The sequence below is a fragment of the Elephas maximus genome, chromosome X (genome assembly GCF_024166365.1).
Source record: "Elephas maximus indicus isolate mEleMax1 chromosome X, mEleMax1 primary haplotype, whole genome shotgun sequence".
Taxonomy (NCBI): domain Eukaryota; kingdom Metazoa; phylum Chordata; class Mammalia; order Proboscidea; family Elephantidae; genus Elephas; species Elephas maximus.
Window position 1 is genome coordinate 111326628 of NC_064846.1, and position 10779 is coordinate 111337406.

Here is a 10779-nt window from a genome sequence, read left to right on the forward strand (position 1 = left end):
TTTCTACATGGTGTCTCTCTATGGATTCTTGCAACTTATTAATTTTTCCACTATGTTCTTGAATAATCTTTTTGAGTTCTTCAACGGTTTTATCAGTGTGTTCCTTGGCTTTTTCTGCAGTTAGCCTAATTTCATTTGTGATGTCTTTAAGTATTCTGTAAATTAGTTTTTTATATTCTGTATCTGATAAATCAAGGATTGTATCTTCATTTGGGAAAGATTTTGATTCTTTTGTTTGGGGAGTTGGAGAAGCTGTCATGGTCTGCTTCTTTATGTGGTTTGATATGGACTGCTGTCTCCGAGCCATCACTGGGAAACTAGTTTTTCCAGAAAATCCGCTAAAAAAATGCAGTCAGATCCCTATCAGAGTTCTCTCTCCGGCTTAGGCTATTCGGATGTTAATGGAGCTGCCTGGTGAGGGTGGGGGAGGGATCAGAGAGCTAGGAGTGTATCATCTTAGAATATAGCCAGAGTTGTTTTTCTTACTTGGAATGACTCTTATATCTGAGATTTCTGCGGGGCGCGTCGCCTATGTGTATTGGCTGTGTGGAGATTTCCCCCTGGGGGGTCTGGCCCGCTGGCGTCACGGTCAGATCCTCCGCTGTCAGCCCCACCCCCAAGGTTAAGGCTCCCCTACTAGGGCGGTGTACTCCCGACTCCAAAATCAGTTGCTGCCTCCCGGGGACTCCCCGACCCTCCAGCCGCGTCGTGCGCTGCTCCCGCGAACCGGGTGGGCTCCCCCCACTGGGGTCAGCTCAGGAGAGTGGAGCAGCTCCCCGCGCCTGAGCCACGACTGCACGTCCCAGCTGAGTCGCCGCTCTCCCCGCTCCAAGACCAGCCATTGCCTCCCAGGGACTTCTTCCACCGGGTGCGCTGCCACGCTGCCCACGCAAACCAGCTGGGCCCGCGCGAACCGGTTGGGACTGCCCCGGCGTCAATTCAGGGGGATGGAGCTACACCCCTCGCTCACGTCCTGCCCTTGCCTGCCAAAGTCCCTGCAGGACGGCTCCCCGGCTGGGACTCTGCTCTCCCCGCTCCAAGACCCGTCACTGCCTCCCGGGGACTTCTCCCTCTGGTGTGCCGCGCTGCTCGCGTGAACTGGGTGGGCGCCGCTTGCGCGAATGGCTGGGCCCCCCCGGGGTCAATTCATGGGAATGTAGCTGGTCCCCGCGATCGCGCCACGCCCGCTCCCCACCAAAATCCCAGCGGGATGGCTCCCCGGCTGGGACGCTGCTCTCCCCGCTCCAGGACCAGTCACTGCCTCCCGGGGACTTCTCCCAGTGCCTGCGCCGCCACGCTGCCTGCGCCAACCGGCTGGGCTCCCTCCCGGGATGAGTTCTGGGGCTTGGGCTGGGCCCCTTGTCTGTGCCGTCTGCCCCCCTGGGCTCTGCCCCAAATCAGGCTCCGAAGGTCACCTGACTGGTATGCTGGCTCCTGGCTCTGAAAACAATCGCTGTCTCCCCGTATTTGTTCGTTCTCCATCTCTAAATCTGTGTTTGTTGTTCAGAGTTCATAGATTGTTATGTATGTGATTGATTCACTTGTTTTTCTGAGTCTTTTTTGCAAGAGGGATCTGCGGTAGCGTCCACCTAGTCCGCCATCTTGGCCCCGCCTCCCGGGGTAATGCATTTTTGGCAAGACTGTCACAGAAGTGATGTGGTGTTCTTCTCAATGCATCATATCATGGGGTTCACAATGTCACTCTGTCTTATTGTGGGTGATGTTAACCTTGATCACTTAATTAAAGTGATGCCTGCCGGGTTTCTCCAATGTAAAAAAAAAAATTTTTTTTTACTGTAAAGTTACTATTTATCCTTTGTAATTTATATATACATATCTTATTTTACTTATTTATTTTTAATTGTGCTTTAGATGAAGGTTTATAGAGCAAATTATTTTCTCATTAAACAATTAATACACATGTTTTCTGACATTGTTGACATTGGTTGCTGGCTATGACATGTCAACACTCTCCCTTCTGGACCTTGAGTTCCCCATTACTATCTTTCCCGTCCCCTCCTGCCTTCTCATCCTTGTCCCTGAATTGGTGTGCCCATTTCGTCTTTTTTTTTTTTTTTATGGTCTTGGTCGCTATAGGGTCGCTGTGAGTTGGAATTGACTCGACTGCACTGGGTTTAGTTCGTTTTGGGTTTTGGTCTAATCTTTGGCTTAAGGGTGAACTTCAGGAGTGACTTCATTACTGAGTTAAAAGTGTGTCTGGTGGCCATATTCTCAGGGTTTCTCCAGTCTCTTTCAGCCCAGTAGGTCTGGTCTTTTTTTTGTGAGATGGTATTTTGTTCTAAATTTTTCTCCAGCTCTGTCCAGGACCCTCTACTGTGATGCTTGTCAGAGCAGTCAGTGGTTGTAGCTGGGCACCATGTAGTTGTGCTGGTCTCAGTCTTGTACAGGCTTTGGTAATTGTGTTCCATTAGTCCTTTGGACTAATCTTTACCTTATGCCTTTGGTTTTCTTCATTCTCCCTTGCACCAGATGGGGTGGAACTAGTAGTGTATCTTAGATGGCCGCTCATAAGCTTTTAAGACCCCAGACACTACTCACCAAAGATGGATGTAGAACATTTTCTTTATAAACCATGTTATGCTAATTGAGTTAGATGTTCCCTGAGACTGTGATCACCAGCTCTCAGCCCAGTAGTTCAGTCCCTCAGGGAGTTTGGATATGTCTATGAAGCTTCGGGAAACCCTCGTGGCGTAATTGTTAAGTACTATGACTGCTAACCAAAAGGTCGGCAGTTCAAATCCACCAGACCCTCCATGGAAACTCTGTGGGGCAGTTCTTCTCTGTCCTATAGGGTCGCTATGAGTTGGAATTGACTTGACAGCAACAGGTTTTTTTAGTTTATGAAGCTTCATGACCTTGCCTTGGTTAAGTTGTTCTGGCTTCCGCAGTATTGTGTACTGTCTCACCCTTCACCAAAGTTACCACTTAACTGTTGTCTATTTAGTGTTTTTCCCTTCCCACCCCTCCCTCCCTCATAACCATCAAAGATTGTTTCTTTTTGTGTAAACCTTTCACGAGTTTTCACAACAAGGGTCTCATACAATACTTGTCCTTTTGTAATTGACTTATTTCACTCACCATAATGCCCTCCAGATTCATCCATGTTATGAAATGTTTCACAGATTCATCATTACTTATAATTGGATAGTATTCCATGTGTGTATGTACCATAGTTTTTTAATCCGTTCATTTGTTGATGGGCATCTAGGTTGTTGCTATCTTTTTGCAATTGTGAATAGTGCTGCAATGAAAATGGGTGTTCATATGTCTATTTGTGTGATGGCTTTTATTTCTCTAGGATATATTACTAGGAGTGGGATTGATGGATCATACGGTATTTCTATTTCTAGCTTTTTAAGGTAGCACCATATTGTTTTCCAAAATGGTTGTAGCATTTTGCATTCCCGTCAGCAGTGCATAAGAATTCCAATCACTTCACAGCCTTTCCATCATTTCTTACTTTCTGTTTTTTTTTTTTGATTCATGCCAGTAATGTCGAGGTAAGATGGTATCTCAATGTAATTTCGATTTGCATTTCTGTAATGGCTTGTGATCAAAAGCATTTCCTCATGTGTCTGTTAGCCTCCTGAATGTCTTTGTTGAAGTGTCTGTTCATATCCTTTGCCCATTCTTTAATTGGATTATTTATCTTTTTGTTGTAGAAGTGTTGGATTTTCCTATAGATTTTAGAGATTAGACCTTCGTCTGATTTGTCATAGCCAAATTTTTTCCCCCATCTTTTCTTTCTTAATAAAGTCCTTTGATGAATGAGTTTTTTAATTTGAAGTTCAGTTTATTTTCTTTGTCTGCTTGTACTTTAGGTGTCACATCGAAGAAGCTGCTTAAATCTATGTTTTGTTCTAAGAACTTTATAGATGTAGCTTTTACATTTTTGTTTTTAATGCATTCGAGGCAATTTTCATATATGGTGTTGGGAAGGGTTCCAACTTCATCATTTGCATGTGTAGATTCAGATTTTTTTTTCCCACCGTATGTTGAAAAGACTATTCTTTCCCCACTGAATTTTCTTGGTATGCATGTTGAAAATCAGTTGCCCATAAGTGTGCGGATTTGTTTCTTGGTTCTCAATTCTATTCCATTGCTACATATGTCCGTATGTCAGTACCACATAGTCTTGATTACTATGTTGTTGTTATTGTTGTTGGATGCTATTGAGTCTGTTCTAACTCATAGTGACCCTCTGCACAACAGAATGAAACACTGCCTAGTCCTGTGCCATCCTTACAATCATTGTAATGCTTCAGCTCATTGTTGTAGCCACTGTGTCAATCCACCTCGATCAGGGCCTTCCCCTTTTTCGCTGACCGTATACTTTGCCAAGCATGATGTCCCTCTGCAGGAACTGATCCTTCCTGGCAACATATGTACAGTATGTAAGACACTGTCTCGCCATCCTTGCTTCCAAGGAGCATTCTGGTTGTACTTCTTCCAAGACAGAGTTTTCATTCTTTTGGCAGTCCATGGTATATTCAATATTCTTTGCCAACACCACAATGCGAAGGTGTCAATTCTTCTTTGGTCTTCCTTGTTCATTGTCCAGGTTTCACATGCATAGGATGCAATTGAAAATGCCATGGCTTGGGTCAGGTGTGTACCTTGGTCTTCAAGGTGACATCTTTGATTTTTAACACTTTAAAGAGGTCCTTTGCAGCAGATTTTCCCATTGCAATGAGTCTTTTGATTTCTTGACTGTTGCTTCCATGGCTGTTGATTGTGGATCCAAGTAAAATGAAATCCTTGAAAACTTCAGTCTTTTCTCCGTTTATCATGATGTTGCTCATTGGTCCAGTTGTGAGGATTTTTGTTTTCTTTATGTGGAGGTGCAATCCATACTGAAGGCTGTGGCGTTTGATCTTCATTAGTAAGTGCCTCAAGTCCTCTTCACTTTCAGCAAGCAAGGTTGTGTCATCCACATAATGCAGGTTGTTAATGAGTCTTCCTCCAATCTTGATGCCCCGTTCTTCTGCATATAGTCCAGCTTTTCAGATTTTTTGTTCAGCATACAGGTTGAGTAGGTATGGTGAAATGATACAACCCTGATGCACATCTTTCCTGACTTTAAACCAATCAGTATCCCCTTGTTCTGTCTGAATAACTGCCTCTTGATCTATGTAAAGGTTCCTCATGAGCATAAGTAAGTGTTCTGGAATTCCCATTCTTCACAATGTTATCCATAATTTGTTAGGATCCACACAGTCGAATGTCTTTGCATAGTCCATAAAACACAGGTTAACATCCTTCCGGTATTCTCTACTTTCAGTCAGGATCCATCTGACATCAGCAATGATATCCCTTGTTCTGCATCGTCTTCTGAATCTGGCCTGAATTTCTGGCAGTTCCTTGTCAATATACTGCTGCGGCCATTTTTGAATGATCTTCAGCAAAATTTTCCTTTCATGTGATATTAATGACATCGTTCTATAATTTCTGCATTCGGTTGGATCACCCTTCTTGGGAATAGGCGTAAATATAGATCTCTTCCACTCAGTTGGCCCGGAAGCTGTCTTCCATATTTCTTGGCATAGATGAGTGAGCACCTCCAGCGCTGTATCTCTTTGTTGAAACATCTCAATTGACATTCATCAATTCCTGGACCCTTGTTTTTTTGCCAATGCCTTCAGAGCAGCTTGGACCTCTTCCTTCAGTATCATTGGTTCCTGATCATATGCTACCTCTTGAAATGGTTGAACATCAACTAATTCTTTTTGGTTTAATGACCCTGTGTACTCCTTCCATCTTCTTTTGATGCTTTCTGCGTCATTTAATATTTTCCCCATAGGATCCTTCACTATTGCAACTCGAGGCTTGATTTTTTTCTTCAGTTCTTTCAGCTTGAGAAATGCTGAGCATGTCCTTCCCTTTTGGTTTTCTATCTCCAGCTCTTCACACATGTCATCGTAATACTTTACTTTGTCTTCTCAGGCTGCCCTTTGAAATCTTCCATTCAATCCTTTTACTTCATCCTTTCTTCGTTTTGCTTTAGCTGCTCGACGTTTCAGATCAAGCTTCAGAGTCTTCTGTGACATCCATCTTGTTTTTTTCTTTCTTTTCTGTCTTTTCAATGAAATGACCTCTTGCTTTCTTCATGCATGATGTCATTGATGTCATTCCACAACTTGTCTAGTCTTCAGTCACGAGTGTTCAATGCGTCAACTCTATTCTTGAGATGGTCTCTAAATTCAGGTAGGAGATACTCAAGGTTGTGCTTTGGCTATCCTGGACTTGCTTTGATTTTCTTCAGGTTCAGCTTGAACTTGTATATCAGCAATTGATGATTTGTTCGACAGTCGGACCCTGTCCTTGTTCTGACTGATGATGTTGAACTTTTCCATTGTCTCTTTCCACAGATGTAGTCAATTTGACTCCTGTGTGTTCCATCTGGTGGGGTCCAAGTGTGTAGTCTCCATTTATGTTGGTGAAAGAAAGTATTTGCAATGAAGACGTCGTTGGTCTTGTAAAATTTTATCACTCAATCTCTGGCATTGTTTCTATCACCAAGGCCATATTTTCCAACTACTGATCCTTCTTCTTTGTTTCCAACTTTCACATTCCAATCACCAGTAATTATCAATGCATCCTGATTGCACGTTTGATCAATTTCAGACTGCAGCAGCTGATAAAAATCCTCTGTTAACCTTTAGACTTAGTGGTTGTTGCATAAATTTGAATAATGTCACCCATGGAGGACAGGTTTCAGCTGTGCTTTCAGACTAAGACAGACTAGGAAGAAGGATCCAGCAGTTCAATTTTGAAAAGCATTAGCCAGTGAAAACCTTATGAATAGCAGCCGAACATTGTCTGATATAGTCCTGGAAGATGAGTCCCCCGGGTTGGAAGGCACTCAGAAGATGACTGGGGAAGAGCTGCACTATTATTAACTGGTCTTCCTTGTAGGCATATGAATATTATCCCATCACTGACAGTGTTGTACTTCAGGATAGATCTTGAAATGCTCTTTTTGACTATGAATACAACACCATTCCTCTTCAAGTTGTCATTCTCAGCATAGTAGACTATACGATTGTCTGATTCAAAATGGCCAATACCAGTCAATTTCAGCTCAGTTTTAATGCTTAGGATGTTTACGCATTCTATTTCATTTTTGAGGATTTCCAATTTTTCTAGATTCATACTTCGTATATTCCAGGTTCCAATTTTTAATGGATGTTTGAGGTGTTTCTTCTCATTTTGATTTGTGCTGTATCAGCAAATGAAGGTCCTGAAAGCTTTAGTCAATCCACATCATTAAGTTCGACTCCACTCTGAGGAGGCAGCTCTTCCCCAGTCATCTTTTGAGTGCCTTCCAACTTGGGGGACTCATCTTTCAGGACTATATCAGATAATGTTCGGCTGCTATTCATAAGGTTTTCACTGGCTAATGCTTTTCAGAATTGAACTGCTGGATCCTTCTTCCTAGTCTGTCTTAGTCTGAAAGCACAGCTGAAACCTGCCCTCCATGGGTGACCGTGCTGATATCGTAATACCGGTAGCATAGCTTCCAGCATCACAGCAACACGTAAGCCCCCAGAGTATGGAAACTGATAGAAACGTGATTACTATAGCTTGTAATATTTCTATATGAATTCTAGGATCAGCTAATCAATTTTCAGTGGGAAAAAAGGCCAATTTTGATTTTGGTAAGGATTTCTTGAATTTGTATAATTCAGTTTGGAGAGTATTGCCAATCAACAATATTATCTTCCAATTCATGAACTTGGAAGGTCTTTCCGCTTGTTTAGGTCTTCTGTATGAGGTCCCATTTATTTTGTCCCTTGCTTCCCATTTTTTTTTTTATCATATCTAACAATCCATCATTAAAAACTAAGACCTGCACTAACACCACTGTATTTTCTTCTAAGGATTTTATGGTTTTAGTTTTCACATTTAAGTCCCCGATCCTTTTTGAATTGATTTTTGTGTATGGTGTGAGGCATGGATCTTGATTCATTCTTCTGCACGGTGAAATCCAATTTTCTGAGCACCGTTTTTTGAAGCGTCTTTCTTCTCCATTGAATGAACTTAACACCCTTGTAGAAAATCAGCTGACTATAGATATGTGAATTTACTTCTTGAAGAAAAACGGCTTCTTCCCTAGCATGAGTTTCAATTCACACTGTCTCCATGAGTACTGTCTTGCACTAATTATTCACCCGATGGGAGGTAGTTTCTCCTGGTGGCTTTTAACCCACTGTATCCTTAACAAAGAAATCGTTCTGGTAACAGAATGGCCAGGCCAGCTGTGCCTGAACAAAGATCCCTTCCTCTTATCCCCTTTCCCTTTTCCCATGCACTTCAGCACATATATCCCTTTGGTCTAAGGTATGTAAGAAACTTCGAATCCCTTTGTCATTTCTTTCTTTCTTTTTTTTAATTGCCTACGACAGACAAGTCATGAGGCATGTGTATAGGAATTTTCCTTGTCATCTCACCCTGGGATGAGGGTTTGAGGAAGACTGACCCCATGAAGAATCTTACCCTACTCCCTTTTTCTAATTGTTATTTAAGTAATAAAGAGAGCTAAAGCACTGCATGAGCTCATTTTTCAACTACTCTGGCAAAGTGTGAGCAGGGTGCATAACTGTATCAAAAGTGAGTAATTGACATGGTATTCTGGTCCAAGCTAATGGGTGACCCCCATTCTACTGATCAAAGCAGAGGATCCAGCTCAAACACAGATGGAACTAGGGCATTTCCTTCCCCAGCTCTGGGGGTAGGCAGGTCATAAATGAGATCCTGATATTAGCTCAACTGAGCTGGCGAGCTACTTGAATGCTGAGATTTGGGAGGTTGGGGAATGTAAACCTCACCGTACCATCCTCTGGTTTAATGAAGTTCTATATTTGTTTTCATAGCTGCATGTAGGCCACTTAGTCTGGGACAGTGGATGATGTGGAATATCAGCTTAGACTGGTGATTTTGCAGGAGACGGCTGAAGGTGCCTATGAGCAAGCCACCTCGGCACAAAGGTGAAGACTTTTACTGAAAAAGAGATTTGGGAGATTAAGAATAGGTATGCACAGAAGTCAGGAGAGTGTATTTTAACCTTGCTTGCCCGCCTCCATGATGAAGGGGCACAGAGAGTTTTAGTGAGTCAGAGTGGTGGAGTGTGGAGAACCTGGCTGCTGTCTTGCAATGAGCCCTCTTGTGACTTGAGCTGTGTAACCCAGAGCCTTCAGCTGCTGAAGTAGCAGTGGCTGCCTCTGTGCCAGCAGCCTGGTCAACTGCAGTCCCCACATCTGGCTAGGGAACCCTCTCCACAGCCCCTATACTGATGGATTATGCAATGGGTAAAGTCCTGCTACCCCACACTAGGGGATATGCCTCATATTACTTCCAAGTCCTGGCAGACTGAGGAAGAGGAAGTGATGACCCAAAGCCAGTTGGGAATGGGAGAATAGGTGTTCAGCTCTGCTGAATCCTCGTGTTAGATCATACCCCACTGTCGAGTAGGAATATTGATGATTTCATTGCAAAGGGGCCTCCCCAGTGGAAGGATAAACTGGTAATATGATAGTGTCCTGGTAACAACTAAGGGGTCCTTCTCCCAGGAGTCTGGGATGGAGAGGATGGGTGCATCAACAGCCCCCACCTCCAGCTCCTGGAAGAAGTCCCCACATGCAGAGCAATATTTTTTAGAGCTGTTAGATCAAGGAATGGATAAGAACCTCATTGATGATCTTCCCCAGCCCAGAACTGTGGAAAAAATAGTAGAAGGGGGCCCCAAGTAAAGGCACTGGGGGCAGGAAAACATGTCTCTGGTGTGACATGGGCCCCACAAGGTAGGACTGTCTGTAAAAAACCAAAGGAGTTGCCTGCACTTCCCTTGGCTCTGACAAGGGAACCTGAGGGTGAGGAAGACCCTGAGTGTGGGCCCACCTCTTCTCTGTATTATGACTTGTCTAAGTTAAAGCAGGAATAGGTGTGGGGCCAAGACCCTCATCTTCCTCCAGGGGACTCGAGACTTTATGCCCCAGTACAGGTGGAATTTGGGGGAGGTATAAAGCTGTGCTAAACACAGGGGCTCGAGTGACTATAATTCCAGGAGACATAGAAGGAAGAGGGAAACAGGGGCACCTGAGTGATTTTGGCCATAGAGGAAAGGTTTGGGGGAGGAAGGTCACTGCTTCCTGTGGGTTGAACCTGATGACTCTATTGATGAAGCAGTGGTCATGTTTCCATCTGCCAAATGCATTGTTGGTATATATCTCCTGCATCAGTGTACATACCAGGGCTCATAGACACCTGAAGGGATACACTCCAAAGGCCAGGAAGATCCTGGAGATTGTTGTGGGATGAGTCAGTAACAAACTGCCCCAGAAACTCCCCAAGCCCCAGAAGACAGTATAGCAAAAACAATGCTGAATACTGGCCAGGGAAAAAGACATTACCTTGATAGTAAAAGACCTACTCACCGCCAGTGTCTTCTGGGCAGCCATCTCCCCTCTGGTGTGGCTGGTCAAGAAGGCCAGTGGAACCTGAAACCTAACCATAGACTATTGCAGGTGGGACACGGAGGTTCCCCCGTTGGCCCCAGCTGGCTCTGATATACTGACTGTGATTGAAAATAGAATGGCTTCAGGGGGAGAATGGTATGCTGTAGTGGATCCGGCAAACACTTTCTTTTCCATACCTCCCTGGGAAGAGGATCAAGATCAGTTTGCTTGCATGTAGAGTGGCCTATAATATACCTTTACAGTGCTCTCCCAAGGTTACCTCAACTTCCCGACCACGTGCTGC